At 37.2% G+C, this 17544-nt stretch overlaps 1 protein-coding gene across 1 annotated transcript in view; it reads right to left on the reverse strand.

The window, feature by feature from the left end:
* The window catches only part of DCDC1 (doublecortin domain containing 1), a 420660-nt gene that overhangs the window by 267280 nt on the left and 135836 nt on the right, over nucleotides 1–17544 (reverse strand).

The following is a 17544-nucleotide window of genomic DNA, read 5'->3' on the forward strand; positions in this document are numbered from 1 at the left end:
AAAATCTTTCAGACTTTCAAATATTTGAAATTAACTTCCTCTGTTATGATTTGGCTTTATTAGAATTCACTGTTCTACCACTTCAGCAAGGTAACATATCTTTCACCAGGCATTTTTAAAGAGCTGCTTTGCTAAAATGAAAGTTACATAATTTAAGAAAGCACTACCTGTATGTGCCTCCCAATAGCTTCTTAATTAAGTTTTACATACAAAAAAAATGAAAAATGCAATTTGCTTGCAGTTTCAGAGACAGTCAATATTTACATTTAAGTACAAAATTTATTATTTACATATTATTTATGAATTACATAAGGACAAAATACAATGAAGGGGCTTATAAATGTTAACTCAAATATTCTAGTATGGTCTGACTGTGACATTTTGTATTTATTCTGAATTGATACATCTCAAAATACAGGGACAACTCTCTCTTGTAGAACAAAAATACTATACTTGGAGTAAGGAAACTTGAGTTCAAATACCAGATCTGAAATACATTGTGTGACTGGTCAAATCACTTAACCTCTTCAGGCATCTGTTTCCTCAACTATAAAATAAGGTGACTGGGTTAGCTCACATCATAGGATTCTTCCAGTTCTCTTATTCTAATATTTGACTATGATTCAGTGGAGTGAATCTCTAAGTGGGGACATTCTCCCATTTTAGAACAGATATCCATTCCCAAACAAATGAGACATTGGTTTAATGGAAGATAAAAGGAAAGGGCAGCTAAGTGGCACCATAGTGCATAGAGGGCCAGGCCTGGAGTCAGGAAGATTCATCTTCCAAAGTTTAAACCTAGCCTCAGACACTTATGAGCTGTGTGACCTCTGACAAGTCATTAACCCTGTTTGTCTCAGTTTCCTCTTCTTTAAAATGATCTGAAGAAGTTAAAGGCAAACCACTCCAATATCTCTGACAAAAAAGCCCCAAATGGGGTCAGATACAACTTAAAATGACTTCAATATAAACAAAAGGGAGAAGCCAATGACAACACTATTAAGGAAAAAGTGAACATTATTAATTTTATGGCTTTCAGATTGGGTTATTCCTATAATACCTGTCGTCTTTTAATAAGGATCCCTATATGTCTGATACAGAAATGTATTCTAAGAATATGATCTCATCATTCTAAGCATAGATGGCATTTATTGGGTCACATATATACTTAAGAAAAATGTAATCAAACTGTTGAATTCACTGTTGCTATATCTATTTTAAATAAGAAGGTTGTAAAACATCATGGGAGAAATATTTATGGTGGCAGAGTGGGGTAGAAAAAATCTTGCACATCAGATCTTGAGAGATGCAGGTTTGAATCTAGGTACAGATCCTTAAAAGCCATGAGACCCATGGCAAGTCACTTAACCACTCTGAGTTTCAGTATTCTTATCTATCAAATGGGAGTAATGCTTTAGGAAAGAATTTAGGAAAGAATTTTTAAACATCCAAATTCTATGTAAATTTGAGCTACTAATACCTATTATTAATACTGTGCTTTTAATTAATGGTGACTTGAAAGATATTATAGTTATTAAAAATATGCACCATCAAAAATGAAGAAATATTCATTAAAATAGAAGGTAAAAGAGTTCAATCCACCTCCCAGCTGAGGAAATGTATATGAACTGTGGCACAACATTCCTGTTCCCAACCGACCTCTTCAGGTTACTTAAGAACCAACATCAGCATTATAGGAAAATCATTGTGATCAGGCGATATTGTAAATCATCGCTTTTTTCATTCATTAGTTTTTTTTTAAAAATCAACTTTTCAGCTCACAAACACCCAGAACAAATACATAGAGCTCAATTTTGAAAAAAAAAACTGAGCTGCAAAATGCTTTAGTGCCCCAGCAGGTGAGTCAAGTCCTAATAAGATCTCCCACTGAATGAACATTCAGAACCTGCTGCCAAATAGCACTTGAAAAGGTGAGGAATTCTTCCTTACCTCCAAAAGCCCCACAGGAAAAACCACCTCCAGTCTAATACTTCTCTTCCAAAGCAGGCAAAGCCCAAAACATATCAGCAAGGCAACATTTAGAAGATGCCTTTCGCCATGCACATATACAGGCAAGAGAAAGGGGAGTTATATTTAATCGACCAGTGTACAGATTATGTACGTAGCATGTGTCGAGAGTCCTAGAGAAAGAGTAAATATGTGGTACGCCTAAAGAATTACAAATATGTGTGTGCAAATACTCTTTAGATTTCTGGAAACAGAGAAATGAGGCGTGGCATTCCAACACAGACATATTCCAATAAAATCGAGCATAAGCAAAATGGAAATGGTCGAAAGCAAAAAGTTAAATTAAGAGAGAACATTTTCACTTTGAGGAATTAATACTCTGCAGTGTTAATAGCATCTCCTTCCAGTGTGCAGATAGGAAAACAATTGGCATGCCATTTTTCCCTTTAGGGATCCATTCTCCTGTCACTTAAGCCTAGGGCATCCTATTGTTGACATGAAACAAGAGCCTCCAGGTTTGCCCCACTCATCCATTCTGTGAAATTGTTTTCTTAGGATTGAATATCTAGAGATCAATTCCATTTTCAAAAGGGGCAGCACTCAACAATTTTTTTTAAAGAAATGACTGGTAAATTTTGCATTTTCAACCTCCACCCCTTTAGCTCTATCCACTCTACTCCCAAATCACCAATGATGCATATTTTGCCCTTTCAAAAAGCTAGACCACATGTTCACAATGAAGATCCTGGTGTAGTGGCAAGAGTGTTGAACCACGAATCAGGTTCTTGAGCATCTAGGTGGCCCAGTGAATTAATAGTACGGGCCTTGGAGTTATGAAGATTGGGGTTCCAGTTTCACTTCATATACTTACTTTCTATGTGTTCCTGTGTCAGTCATTTAACCTCTGCCTCACTCTCCCTGTCTGTAAAATGGGGGAAACAATGGCATCTCATTTCATTGTGAAGATCAAAATAGACTAAATTACAGAGCTTTGCAAATGTGGAGGCACTAGGTAAATCGTCATTATTGTTATTAGTACCAGCTCTGCAACTAGTCAGCTGTGTGACCTTGGGTAATTTATTTCCTTACTCCAGTCCTAAGTGTCCTCACCTGCAAAATGAAAGGGTTGGACTGAATAAGCCCTAAGGTCACTTTTAACTTTAAAGGTCAAAGACTCTACATCAAAACCTAGAGAAATAAATGTGAAGAGTCAATTTGCAATTTTCCTGCAGCTGAAATTCAAAAATTCCTTATTAAGTCACAACATAAGTAGGTCATGTTAAGCTGAAAGGTGGGTAAATACATTTTCTTCCAAATAGCCCAAATTCCTTTATAATAAAATTAGATATAAATGAGACAAAAGTGAGAAAACAGAGAAACCAAAGCAAACTAGGAAATAGGGTAAATAAAAAGAGAGAAAGCACAAAGAAAAAAGTCAATGAAAGGAAGTGGCAGGTACAAGGAAGAAGGAGTTATAGCAAAAATAGAAATAATCAAAAGTGTCTGTAACTGGCCAAAGATGGAAGAAGAAATCAAAGAAACAAAAAATATGCTATGTAAAAAAAAATCAACAACCTAAACCAAAATACATTAAGAGATGTGTATAGGTGGAGGAGAGGGAAATGATTATGCCTCCAGACCAAATGACAATAAGATTTTTTTATGTTTTATTTTTTTTGAAGAATGAAGCAAAGACTTCAAGGCACCAAATTTTAGTGCAGGTATTACTACAAGTGTTACTGCCCAGGCCACACAATATTTGGATGAAAAACATGACCCTGAGGATTATAGGGATTGTACCCTCTTCTGATCCTTGGACACAGAATAACAAAAGCCTAAGGTCAGAGATATAGCATATGGGGTCACTTGTGACTAAAATTTGACATTTATCATAGCCACCAGAAAGCTACATTATGGTCACTCTAGGGAAGAGATAATAGAATATTTCTTTCAACTGGTTATGGAGAAATATGTCATGGAGTCAGAAAGACATCCAATCCTATATTCTTCATGTCATTCATATTTATTCTTTTTTTAAGTAAATTAATTGACTTTTTAACTAAAAAAAAGATTTTAAAGTGATAGTGAAAAGCACTATGGAAGAGAGATTGAACTAGGAAGAATCTGTATGACAGAAAAAAATGAGCAATGAATGTTTACTCAAGACTTAAAACTAATGACAACATACATAGGAAAAGTATGTTCATTTGGGCAACTAGGGACTTCAGTTTATCTTTGTGCCATATAATTACAACCAAGATATGTTAGGATTTTTCTAAGTATATTAACTCACTTTAGATTTTTACTTTTTCTGTTCTGCATTTGTCTCTACATTTGCATTTTTCACTACATCAATGATAAAACCAAATGTTTCAAATATGAAAAACGTCATTTTATGCATTTTTCAAAAATATCACTCTACCTGATTCATATATGCCAACATACTGCAGGAAACTTCATTATGTATATTCATATTCATATATACGTGTGTATGCATATATATATACTAATAGTTGGAGCCAATCACTGTTGAACTCTTAATAAATTATGTGATTTGTGTTTTACATGTTGATCAATACAGTTTAACATAAGCAACATGACAATCGGCCTTCATATATATTGACAAGATTCTCCAATGGTCTGTTAATATACAAAAGACTGGGACAAATTACTTATTTATATATACAAAACATGGTTATAAAGGCCAGCTGCAGGTATTTTTTGGAAAGTGCATTTTAATAAGGTCCTATTCAGTAAGGGAACAAATGGGGAAAAGTAGTTTGCACTACAGAGTTGAGTGAGAGAGCTTTCTCTTTTTCTAACAACGAAATCAATCATTTGTCCAGACTGTGGGAGTCAAAGTTAGTTACTGAAAAGAATTCCATATATAAACAAGTCAATAACTCATTGTGTGTTATTGTTAGGCTGAAGAAGTCGGCTTTCAAAAAGCTGCCCCTGCTTCTCTCCGAATGAATGTCACTGTATTCAGGGACTGGGAGAGGGCCTTTTGTTTCTAGCCATTGCTGGCTGCCATTTATGTATGGGAAAAGAGAAGCGGCTGCTGGAAGAACCCCCCGTAAAATCATACTATCATGAGGGCCACATTGAGGACTATGGATGTCCAGGAAAAGGGCTGAATTTTAGGAACTCAAATACTTTGTGGCCAGAGATGGGTCTTGAACAGAGTTTATAATTAGCAGGCAGTTAATAAATATTTGCTGAATGAATGAATATGCATCACTTTGAATTCAATAGGCTTGGTGTTTTTTGCCCCCATTGTGATTTGAGATAGAACTCAACTTAATGGCCACAGTTTAAAAAGTTCAACATCCACCAGCTACCATAATGAAAAGGTCAAAACTTCAGAGAAATGTTATCTGCTCTGACCATAAATGTTAAGGTTGATTCTTTGAACTTCTAAAAGTCAGGCAACAATCATAGGATGATTTCTCAAGTTATCTTTCTTCTTACTGAAAATTACTCTCTCTGAAGATAATTCTTGACAACCAGTTGAAGGGTTTAAGACTTGTTGTCATAATAGAATTCTTTCCTCTTTTATAATTTTATGTGGTTAATAAGAAATGTGAAAACATTTTTGAAAATTTCAACCACCTTCAGCATTAAAAATTAATGCAATTATTAGAGCTTAATTTATTATACATAAAAATTCATTGAATATTTACTCAACTATCATGAAATTTAATTCAATTCAATTTGATGAGTATTTAAGCATCTGTTTCATGTATAGCAATGAAAAAAAAAAGATAAAGAAAATCCCAGTCACCAGAAAGGTTCAGCTGTCTTGTGATGGTTTGTCCTTAGAGAGCAGATACAGGATCAGTCACAAGGATGTGTACTCTTTCTTCTTCCTCTTGGTATTCATTCCAATTCAATTAATATCATATTGTAGCACTGCACTAGGTTCTGGAAATAAAAAAGGGTGCCTTCTTCAAGGATATTACAAACCAATACAACATGCCAAACTTGTATAGTCTTCAAAAATTCAAGGCTATCACCATACTGTTCCATGATGCTGTTCCATGACCAGATACTGGTGTGAATGGGAGAGTAGCACCCCCATATGCAAGCTCCAGAGATAAAAGAGTTAAAACCTCCAGGGCATGGTCTCTGGATGGGGGCAAGCCAATTGTGGAGAAGAAGGTCTTGGGGAGTAAGGATTGAAGTAAAGCATGGCTGCCTAAAATAACAGGACCTGCAGGGAAGGTCACCAATCAGACTAGTGATAGCTATTTTTAAAAGCAGAAGACTAGGTAAAATGAAATGCATTTTAAAATGCCTTATCCAACAAGATACCTCCCATGAATATGTCAAAATTATATAAGCTTCTTTGGAAGATATAACAATTTAGATACTGTTATTCAATGATCCCTAAAAGTGAGGAATAACATCAGAAGAACTACGCTCACCAATGTGTTCAGCTCTTTCATAGAGGAGATACAGAGCAGAGTTCAAGTCAAAGAGAGGTTCCCTAGAGATGCTGACATTCTCCAGGTGATCCTTTTTGCAGGTAACATGATCAGTCCCCAGAATCTTTCTGAGCTTCCTCCATAAACTACTGAATCTGACCTACCTATCCACACAGGAATAACTTAGGGGATAAAGGATATTTCTCTTCCCCAGACTCTGATATGCAATTGGAGGACAACCTAAATTGTCCATCAATACCTATGTCTTAAAAAGTCAATGCAGGGGCGGCCAGGTAGCAGAGCGAGTAAGAGTGCCGGCCCCAGTGTCAGGATGACCTGGGGAATCGAATCCAGGCTCAGACACTTAGCACCCACCTAGAAACACCTGGCTGAATAACCTTGAGCAAGTTACTTAACCCCAATTGCTGAGGGGCAGCCAGGTGGCTCAGCGATTAAGAGCACTTGCCCCAGTGTCGGGATGACCGGGGATCGAATCTGGGCTCAGATACTTAGCAACACACCCAGAAATAACTGGCCATGTAACCTTGAGCAAGTTACTTAACCCCAATTGCTTTAAAAAAAAAAAAAAGTCAATGCAATGAGACAAGTTAGGTCCAGAACTAAATAGAAGAATAAACTGAACTGCCCTTGGGGGATTTCAAGGTTCTTTTAAAGGACTCAAGTTTCTCCCTATAACAAAGACCCATCTTTTCAATATCAACATTATTTAGTTATCTTATATGGTTCAGAGTTATAGAAAGTTACTGTCTTTGAAGAATTGGAGTTAAGTATCACCCAAAGGGCAATGGAGAGGCTCCTCATGGGCATGAGTAAACTATGACATAAACATGAAATTACAATGAAGTTAGGTAAAGGAATCATCCAAAAAGTATACGACTGAAACATAAGATAGCTGGTTATGTAGCCAAAGTGAGTCATATAAACAATGGACAATCTTCATGCTCCCGGGGTACACTCATGATGTCAAGAAAAAGGAAGGAAGACCCACAGTACAAGAGTGAAAACATGGAGAGAAGAGTCACACAGGGCAGGCAGACATAGATGGTTCATGATCTGCATTGCTGGAGGGCATACAATACTAACACTGACAAAATCACAAATCCATTGGAGATCCATTTGATCATGAGAGGTGTGGATGCACTATTACTATTGGAAAATCATCATCTAGGTTCAATTGATGGTCTGCAGTAATATCATTTTTATATATGAAATATTATCTGCTTTTCAAAATCAAGAAAATAAAGTATTATTTTGAAAGGAAAAAAAGGAATCCTAAAAGCTAGGTAGCACAGTGGATAGAGCACCAGGTCTGGAGTCAGGAAGACCTAAATTCAAATCTGTCCTCAGATATTTACTCAATATTCTTCTTCTATCCTGGGCAAGTCCCTTAACCCTGTTTGCCTCAGTCCCTTTATCTATACCATGAGTTGGAGATGAAATGGCAAACCACTCCAATATCTTTGCCAAGAAGATTCCAAAAAGGGTCATGAAGAGTCAGACAACATGGAAATGACTGAACAAAGAAAACAATAAGCTAAATATGTAGAATGTTACGGAATTATATTTATGGAATTGTGTTCTTGTTTGATATCTGTAATAGTGCTAGAGGGGGAATATTCTCACAAGTCATGACCACTGGCCCTGAGCTTTAACTTTGTTCATATTCCCATACCAACCCTCCGTATATGAGAGTGGAAGCATATAAAAGGGAGAAAAGTAGAGGAAAAAGAGAATGAAGATGGAAAGAGGAGGGCAGTGGAAAGCAGCAGAGAAGGTTAGAAGGGGAATGTGGAAAGCAGAGTGGAAGGAAGGTACTGAGAAGCAGAGGCAAAAAGCAAGTTCTAGAATTCAAGGAGTTAAAACAATGGAAGCCTCTCTGAATCTTCATTTTCTTCTCTCAATAATAATAATAATAATAATAACATTTTAGAGTGATTTCACCTAGGGAATGGTGGAACATTAAGCCCACAAGCCTGCAATTTAATATATGAACTGAATTCCTTAGAAAGGCATGATTTCAAGTGCTTCTGCTACAATTTGGAGTGGCTACTACTAGAAATATGCCTGCTTAGTAGCATTGACAAAAAGCCCAGTCTTCATTGGCATAGATAAATGAAGCTCTTGAGAATTGTCTTTTATACAAAATACTCTTCATTTAAAAAAATAACTATGTCCCATGTCTGGAATGCATTTCCTACTCACCTATGCCCACTTAGAATCTCTAGTTTTCTTCATGACTCATCTCAAGCACCATCTTTCCTGTGAAGCCTTTCCTCATCTCCTCAATTGCTAGTGCCCTCCTCCCCCAAATTATCTTGTATTTATTATGTATATATTTCACATTTACCTACATACTGTCTCTCTCAATAGAATGTAAACCCCTGGAGGACAGGGGTGATTTCATTTATATATTTGTATCATCAGGATCTATACATCATAGATAGATAGATAGATATGTATATATATAAATATGCTTATTGATAGACATATAATCATTATATGAAAATACATAAACAAAATTACTTTTTGAGAAAGATTTAAGTAAGAAGAATCCAGACTCTTGGACATGTCTTGTGTCCTATCCTTAGTCTCATAAGATCATATACTTAGAGCTGGAAGAGACCACAGAAGTTATAGAATCCAATTCTATCAATTTACAAATATGGGAACTGAGACATAGAAAGTTAAGTCACAAAAAAAATTTTAAATAAAAGAAAGTTAAGTCACTTGACCAAAGTCACATATACAGGTTATCTAATTCCTTCTCAATGTCTGGAGTCTACCTAGTACATTAAACTCTGATACTGGCTGAAGAACTAAGGTTATCTCTGATATACAGGAAGGCTCTCAACCTCAAGTAAAAATTTATTCCAAATTACTCTTCTATTCCTAAAGGATGACAAGTATTTATATGATGCCTTAAGATCTATCTGAACTAAAGTCCGAGTCCAATGACACATCATGGCATGGAGGTTACCTTTCATTCCCTAAAGCTTAACCAGAAGGACACAAATCTGGACAAATTTCACCAAGTAACAGAGGGGGGTGATTATAGACCTCAAAATGGGCTACATTGATTGGTAGTCCAAGGATTAACCTAGCTAATGTTGGAGAGGCTCACAATTCAATTTGCCTCCTGCTTATAAACAAAACAGACAAACAAAAAATCGTGTCCCTCTAACATCGTGATTCTCCTATGGCTGTCAATAAAGAAACACTACAATCTCAGATTAATTAAAATTTCAAACAAACCAAAGGGAAAAGGAGAGTTGCATAGTGGTCATAAGTTGGCTGCTATATATTAGCAACAATAGATTGCACAGGAATAATGTGTAAAACAATGATTATAAGAAAAATAGTGATAATGGCTGGTGTTTATAGAAAAGATAATATTGAGGATGGGTAAGTGGGCTGGTTATATTGAGAATGAGTGCCAAAGGAAAGGTGGTCAACATAGTAAGGGAGGATCTCCAAGGTATTCAAAGAATTGGAAGGGTCCCAACAGGTTGAAAAGGTTCTCCAGAGAGCAGAGATTCTTAACCTTTCTTTGTGCCAAAGAGTCCCTAGAAATGCTCATCAGCTTGGGAGAAGCAGTGAAGAAGCAGGTTGAACTAGTTATCCATAAAGTTGTGTCTGTGAAGGGAAGAAAATAAAGCCTCAACAGGGATGATGGCTTGGGAGTAGCAACTGATAACAAGGAAAAAAACCATTTTGATATTCTTTCCACATAATGCAAATTAAACATATAAAAAGATAAAGTTCAGTCCAGCCTCTGACCAAAGCATCCCAAATTTCGAAGCAATGAGCTGTTTTTCCATTATCCAAATCAACACAAAGTATTCTTCCTTTCCCTCCCAGACTTCTGCCTAACACAAAGCATCACTTAGGGCTTCCAGATTACAAGGTATATGATCCCTGAAAAGTACCAAGATATCTCTCTCCTGTGTGGTGCAGAGAAATTTGCCTTTGCAGAAAACTCAGGACAGGAGTGTTTCCAGCTAGCATTGCTTGTACCATCTAGTATCAAAGAGCTCATATTTTCCATCTTCCAGAACATAATCGGTGTGTGGAATTCATTTCTGCAGGAGGTCGGGGAGTCAAATACTGTGACTGGGAAACGCACTGTCATTCACAATGCAAGCAGTGAGTGTGAGCCAAGATTGCAAGGGCAATCAAATCTCATGCTTCAAGAAAGAAAATGATCATTTGCAAGGGTCAGGAAGGAATTTCCTCCTCTCTCCTAATAGGAAATACCATGTAACTTGACAGATGAATTGTGGGGGAGGGGCAATTTATCTTGCTCTGAAATACAAAGTGTTAGGGGCTGCCAGCTAAAAAGTGGATGGATTAGCTGCATAAATGGCATGCTATTGTATGAGAAATTCTGTGTCTTGTTTCCCATTGCATAATATTGGTATATCCCTGATACATACCAATTGATAAATACCTCATACATACCAAGAAATCCTATATCCCTTTGCATAGCATTGGTATGTCTTACACTATGCACCCTTATGCCTGGATAATTATCCCTAACACTATTTCAGTTGACAGCCATAATAATACAATTTTATTTGAGATTCATTAATTTCCAGTGACTTTAGCATGGCAACGCTTCCGTGATTAATTTTACTGTGGCTTTTGCTTCCATAATATTTGCAGCCTTTTCATAATATAAAAACTTATTCACCATTTCTATGTAAGTTAACCTTTTATTAAATTGTATAGTTGACATTATGAATATCCTGTATCACAGGGTCTTTAGGATTATCTTTTGATTTCATTTTACTTAAATGTGTTCCAAGGTTTTTTAAAATGACATTGGGCATATATGTTATACATTTCACCAACAGATTTATAGAAAGCAGAGATCCTTTGTAAAAAATGTTCAAAGATTTCCTCCTGATCATTTTTGCTGTTCCAATGGCACATTCCATATGGGAAAACTGAGACTATTTTGCTCCTACTGATAGCTTAGCAAGTTCTTTCATCAATTGTCCTAAAATCAACTGTGTTTCTAATAAACTTTTTAAAAGCATTTAATGGTTTTGTAAATCATAGTAGGCAACATTTCAGTACTCTATCAGTTGGTATTAATAAAAGTTCTGGCAGGCATTAGAGATGTTTTCTCTAACACCAGGCTAAGTACTAGAATCAAACTATAATCACTGTAAATTTCTTCTTCTAAATTTTCTCCATTAAAAAAGAATAATTGTAAAGGGTATGGTTGACTTTTAAAAGAAAATCAGAATGCTCTGTTCCTAGCACACCTCTGATAGAGTCATACCTTCGATAATGTCAATACTTGGTGTCACCAGCAGGTGCTACTTGAAAATCCAACAGAGAGCCACATTTAGGAATGACAGTATCCATGAAGGACACTGGTTGAGCAGGTGAGGAATACAGACTTAGGTACCACTGAAAACATCATGTCCCAGATGATTTCATTTTGCATCATTCATCTAAAAAAAAACCCAAACATGGATTGTATCCAGAAATGACAAAAATCAACAAAGGGGCAATCATACTATTTAAATACTGATGGCTATCCCCTGAGCAAAGTATATTATTGCTATTTTTATTGTTGTAGAAGGCTGACTGTGGGGAAACACACACACATACACACACACAAAATGGCAAACCTTTAGTGTTTCTAGGGGTCCATGACTGTTGGTGCACAGTTTAGAAATTATGAGATTCTGTTAAAATTCCTAATAGTATTTCCCAAATTAGAACATACACACACACAAACACGCCCCACCATCCTGTCTTTCCGTCTCCCCTCCCCACTCGCTTTATTGTGCTCCTGCCCGTCCTCACTCGGTGCCTGACCCAGTCTGTGAAGCTGGAAGCGGCAGCTGTGATTTCGGTGCAGATTTCACACAGTGTAATTACAGCAGTGACACTGGGACTGAGAGGTACAAAGAAAAAAAAAGAGACCCTACAGGTTATTAGCACTAAACACTGGGAGAAATCAAACGGAGAGTCAATGCGTAATTTCGAGGCCTATCAAGCCTCATCACGAACAGCGGGGAGGAAAGTGCTTCACTTCATCATCTCACTCTCTGACTTTTGTTGAAAATTACAGTAATTAAAAAAGAGCTAAGTACTTCTCAGGCAAGGGGTCTTTTCTTTACCCATCACCTTTTAGTTGGCTGCTGATTTCGCGTGACCTTTTCCTTGGCTCTGTCTATCGCAGTCAACACAGATCTTTGTTGAATGGCTCTCTAAAACCTAATTACTATCTGCTGGGTGATTCAGTATTGATCAGGAAGGGTGGCACAGCGACAGAGGAGTACCAACACTGTGGCCCCGGCAATCGAAAAGTAATTCCAGCCCCATAGAAACGTCCCTTCCATCCCACTTATTAGAAGCAGCTGTGATGCTGCCAAATCGATACCCAACACTGAATTGCTTCTTTGACTAAAAAGCATTTTTTTAAGAAGTCATGTACAATCAGTGGCCTCTGACTTCAAAGGACTTTACCCTGATGCACCATGAGAGTGAACAAATTCTCTGTTGGCAAACATCCCTAGGACCAGTAGTTTTTTTTTTTTAAATCACCGTTTTTATTGAGCATTGTAATACCACATTCATTCAGCCCTAATGCATCATACAAAGTTTCATTTCTGACTGTCATGAGAGTGAACAATTAATCAGGGCTTTTTTATTCTCTCCCCTTCCAGGAATTTAAGGTAAAATAATTTGAATGTTAAGGGTCATTCATGTAAATTGGACATCTTAAAATGATCTAGCAGGAATTGACAAGTGGTCACCAAAACCATCCTAACATAAACCAGATACATTTTGTAAAACAATAGTATTATATGCCCATTTTAGTATTTTTGACAGGCTTTGTTAATTTCTCTTTCAATGCTGGGCAGAAAGACCATGTATAAGAGTATCTTTATCTATAGAAATATGGCCTCTAGTGTATTTTTTCATAATAATTATATGTATGTATTACATATATATATATGGAGAGAGAGAGAGAAAGAGAGAGAGAGAGAGAGAGAGAGAGAGAGAGAGAGAGAGAGAGAGAGAGAGAGAGAATAAAATAACAGAATCATGGCCTTAGAGCTGAAGGGTAATGTAAAGACATTAAGCCACCTACCCCCAATTTCATAGATAAGGAAACTGAGGCTGTTTCTTAAGTGAGTGAGCTTAAGTGACTTGCCCAGCATCTTTGCCAGTAAACAGCAGAGCAATATTTGAACCGAGGGTGCCAAATTCAGCACTCTTTATGACATAGAGTAGTGATGGATAAAATCAACACAGGTTAGAATCCTGTACAGTTTTATGTTACTTTGAAAATACCTGTTTTGATAAGTACAGTTAAGAAATACACTGTAGGGATGTCCTTAGCTTTTTTTCCCCAGACATATACAAACAGATTTTTAAACTGTGAATACAGAAATGTAGAGATTCAGCCTTGTTGTTCATAATCATAGAAAGGACCACATCACAGCCAAAGGTCCTGGTTTCAAATCTTGATTTTATTCCTCAGTATCTCTGTGGTATTTGGGCATAGAATTCCTCCTTTCTGATTGGATTTTTGAAACTACACAGTTTGGTATCTAAGGTATATAGATAATTCACACACACACACATCACAATTACATACAGCATGTCTCAAAAGTCTCAATGCAGTTTTAAAAGATTAAATTTTTAATCTATTAAAGTTTAAAATGGCACAAGGACTTTTGATACCACCATATTAACATATACATACCATATTAACATATGCATACATAGCCATATATGTCAAAGTATATTTATATTACATACATAAATATATATTTATGTATGTTCATGTATTAGTCATTTTATCTGTCTAATTCCAAATTACATTCCAAACAGTTATATCAATCTATAGCTTCATCAAGAATACACTAGTATAGAAGATGGCAGAGTAGAAGCAGGACCTCTCCGCTGCTCCAGCTTCCACCTTCCCCAATCCATGTAAAAAGGGGACTCTAAACAAACTTTGGAGCTGCAGAACCCACAAAATGACATGGAGAAGCTAACCTCCTGCTGAGGACAGCCCGGCAGGCTAGCAGGAATCAGCCAGCACAGTGCTCTGGGAGCTGAGCCCAGGCCCGCAGAAGCCAGAGGTTTTAGCCCCAGGGTGGGTCTAACCAGCTGCCTGAAAGAGGGACTCCAGATCAGCAGCACCTGTGGCCGTTTCCAGAATTATCAACACAGAGATGCAAAGGACAAAGTGAGAGGTCAGTGCAGTCTGGACTTTGGGACCCAGTAAGTGGGAGTGTGTCGGCTTTTGCACCCGGGGCAAGAAGCCACTGAGACGCCCAGCACACCCAGCCAGCACCATGTGGCTCCTGGCCTGCAGAGTATAGGGGGACCAAGCGACCAGTCTAAGGGGTAATCGCTCTTGCTTTAACCTAATTGGATCTGGATTGCAGTCTAGGATGGAGGTCCTGGGGTGTATGTCCAGTTTGCCAGAGTGTGTGGAGGCCTCAGAGAGGGCACCCATCTAATACCTCCAGCAGCTGACAAAAACCCAGCGTTTGGGACAAAAGCTCCCCTGTCTGGTGGCAGAGTCCTACTGTGGCAAAAAGCCCAGGGGTCAAGTGACTGAGGGGTGACATGAACAGGCAAAGGAAACAAAGCAGACAGAACTCCTATTTTGGGGACAAAAAGGAGCAAAGCATAGAACAGGAGGAAGACAGTGAAATCAGAACTCCTGAACCAAAAGCTTCAAAGGAAAATATGAACTGGTTACAGGCCATAGAGGACCTTAAGAAGCAGATAAAAGAAGTGGGGGGAAAATTGGGAAGAGAAATGAGAATGATGCAAGAAAATTATGAAATAAGAGTCAACAGCCTGAATGAGGAAAATCCTCCTTAAAAAATAGACTAACTCAATTGGCAAAAGAGGCTCAAAAAGGCAATGAGGAGAAGAATGCCTTAAAAAGCTGAATTTGCCAGATAGAAAAAGAATCTCAAAAGCTCACTGAGGAAAAATCATTCCTTCAGAATTAGATTGGAGCAAATGGAAGCTAATGGCTTTATGAGAAATCAAGATGCTGTTAAACAGATCCAAACAAATGAAAGAATAGAAGGAAATATGAAATATCTCATGGGAAAAACCACTGACCTGGAAATTAGATCCAGGAAAGATAATTTAAAAATTATTGGACTACCTGAAAGCCATGATCAAAGTAAGAATCTAGAAATCATCCTCCAGGAAGTTCTCAAAGAAAACTGCCCTGATGTTTAAGAACCAGAGGGCAGAATAGAGGTTTAAAGAATCCACCAATCACCTCCTGAAAAAGATCCCAAAAAAGAAAACTCCTAGGAATATTATAGCCAGGTTCTGGAATTCCCAGATTAATGAGAGAATATTACAAGCAGCCAGGAAGAAACAATTGCAATTGAATATTGTGAAAACACAATCAGGATAACACAGGATCTGGCAGCTTCTACACTGAGGGATCGACGGGCTTGGAATATGATATTCTGGAGGCCAAAGAAGCTGGGATTAAAACCAAGAATCACTTACCCAGAAAAACTGAGTATCATGTTTCAGGGGAAAATATGGTCATTCAGTGGAGTAGAGGACTTTCAAGTATTCTTGATGAAAAAACCAGAGATGAATAGAAAATTTGACATTCAGATACAAGAAGCAAGAGAAGCATGAGAAGGTAAATAGGAAAAAGAAATCATAAGGAACTTATCAAAGTTGAACTATTAACATTCCTACATGGAAAAGCAATAATTGTAATGGATGAAACTTTTGTTAGTATGAAAATAGTTGAAGGGAATAGAAATATATATATATATATATATATATATATATATATATATATATATATATATGTGTCTATATATGAGGGTATATGGGCATATGAATACATATGTGAATGTGTGTATATATGTTTACAGGTATATATAGAGGGCATAGGACCAATTTAATAGTAAGGGGTGATACTTAAAAGGTGAAATTAAGATGTGAGAGAGGAATATAATGAGAGGAGATGGGGAGAGACAGAATGGGGTAAACTATCTATATAGAAGAGGCAAGGGAAAATGGTTACAATGGAGGGGAAGAATAGGAAGGCAAAAGGGAATGAATCAACTTTATTCTCATTTAATTTGGCTCAGGGAGGGAATGAAATACACACTAAATAGGGTGTCTTAGCCTACAGGACAATAGGGGGGAAAGGGGATCAGAGGGGAGATGATGGAAAGGAGGGCAGGCTGGAGAGGAGGGAAGTTGGAAGCACCCACTTTTGAAAAGGGGTGGGATAAAAGTAGAGAATAGAACAAGTGGGAGGTAGGATAGGAGGGAGGGAAATATGGTCAGTCTTTTACAATATATCTACTATGTTATTGTTTTGCACTAGCTACACATGTACAACCTATACTGAAATTCTTATCTTCCTAGTAAGGGTAGGTGTCAAGGGAGGAAGGGATTGAATCTGGAATTCAAAGTTTTAAAATCAAATGTTTAAATATATATTATTATTATTAATAATACTATTTTACATGTAATTGGGAAATAAGATATACAGTCACTGGGGCACAGAGATCCAGCATGCCCTACTGGAAAAGTCGAAAGAGGTATGGGAGAAAATATGGGAGAGAGCAGATTGGAGGATGGGATATCCTGTGGGAGTGCAATTTTGGCGTGGTGGGTAGGGGAAAAATGGGGAGAAAATTTGTAACTCAAAATCTGGCGGAAATGAATGATGTAAATCAGAAGTTAGTAAAGCATTTGAAAAATGGAAAAAAAAAAGAATACACTAGTATATCCTTCCCCCACAATACCTACATACATATAATGTTGACTATTCACATCTTTTATCATCTTTGCTGATTTACTGGGTGTGGAGTAGAAAAGTAGGGCTGTTTTGATTTGCATTTCTCTTATCGTTAATGATTTGGGGCATATTTTGATATGTTTAATAGTTTACAATTCTTTTGAGAAGTGCTTATTCATATCTTTTGACCACTTGTCTATTACAAAATGGCTTTTGGACACATGTATATATTTGAATGTATATATATATAGAGAGAGAGATTCATGGTGTGGGGGGGTAGATACACTGACACACAGACAGACAGACAGACAGACAGACAGACAGACAGACAGACAGACAGACAGA

Source organism: Petaurus breviceps, unplaced genomic scaffold (assembly GCF_028583685.1).
Source record: "Petaurus breviceps papuanus isolate PSGF00001 unplaced genomic scaffold, PetGlider_PUasm1.0 188, whole genome shotgun sequence".
NCBI classification, from domain to species: Eukaryota; Metazoa; Chordata; class Mammalia; order Diprotodontia; family Petauridae; genus Petaurus; species Petaurus breviceps.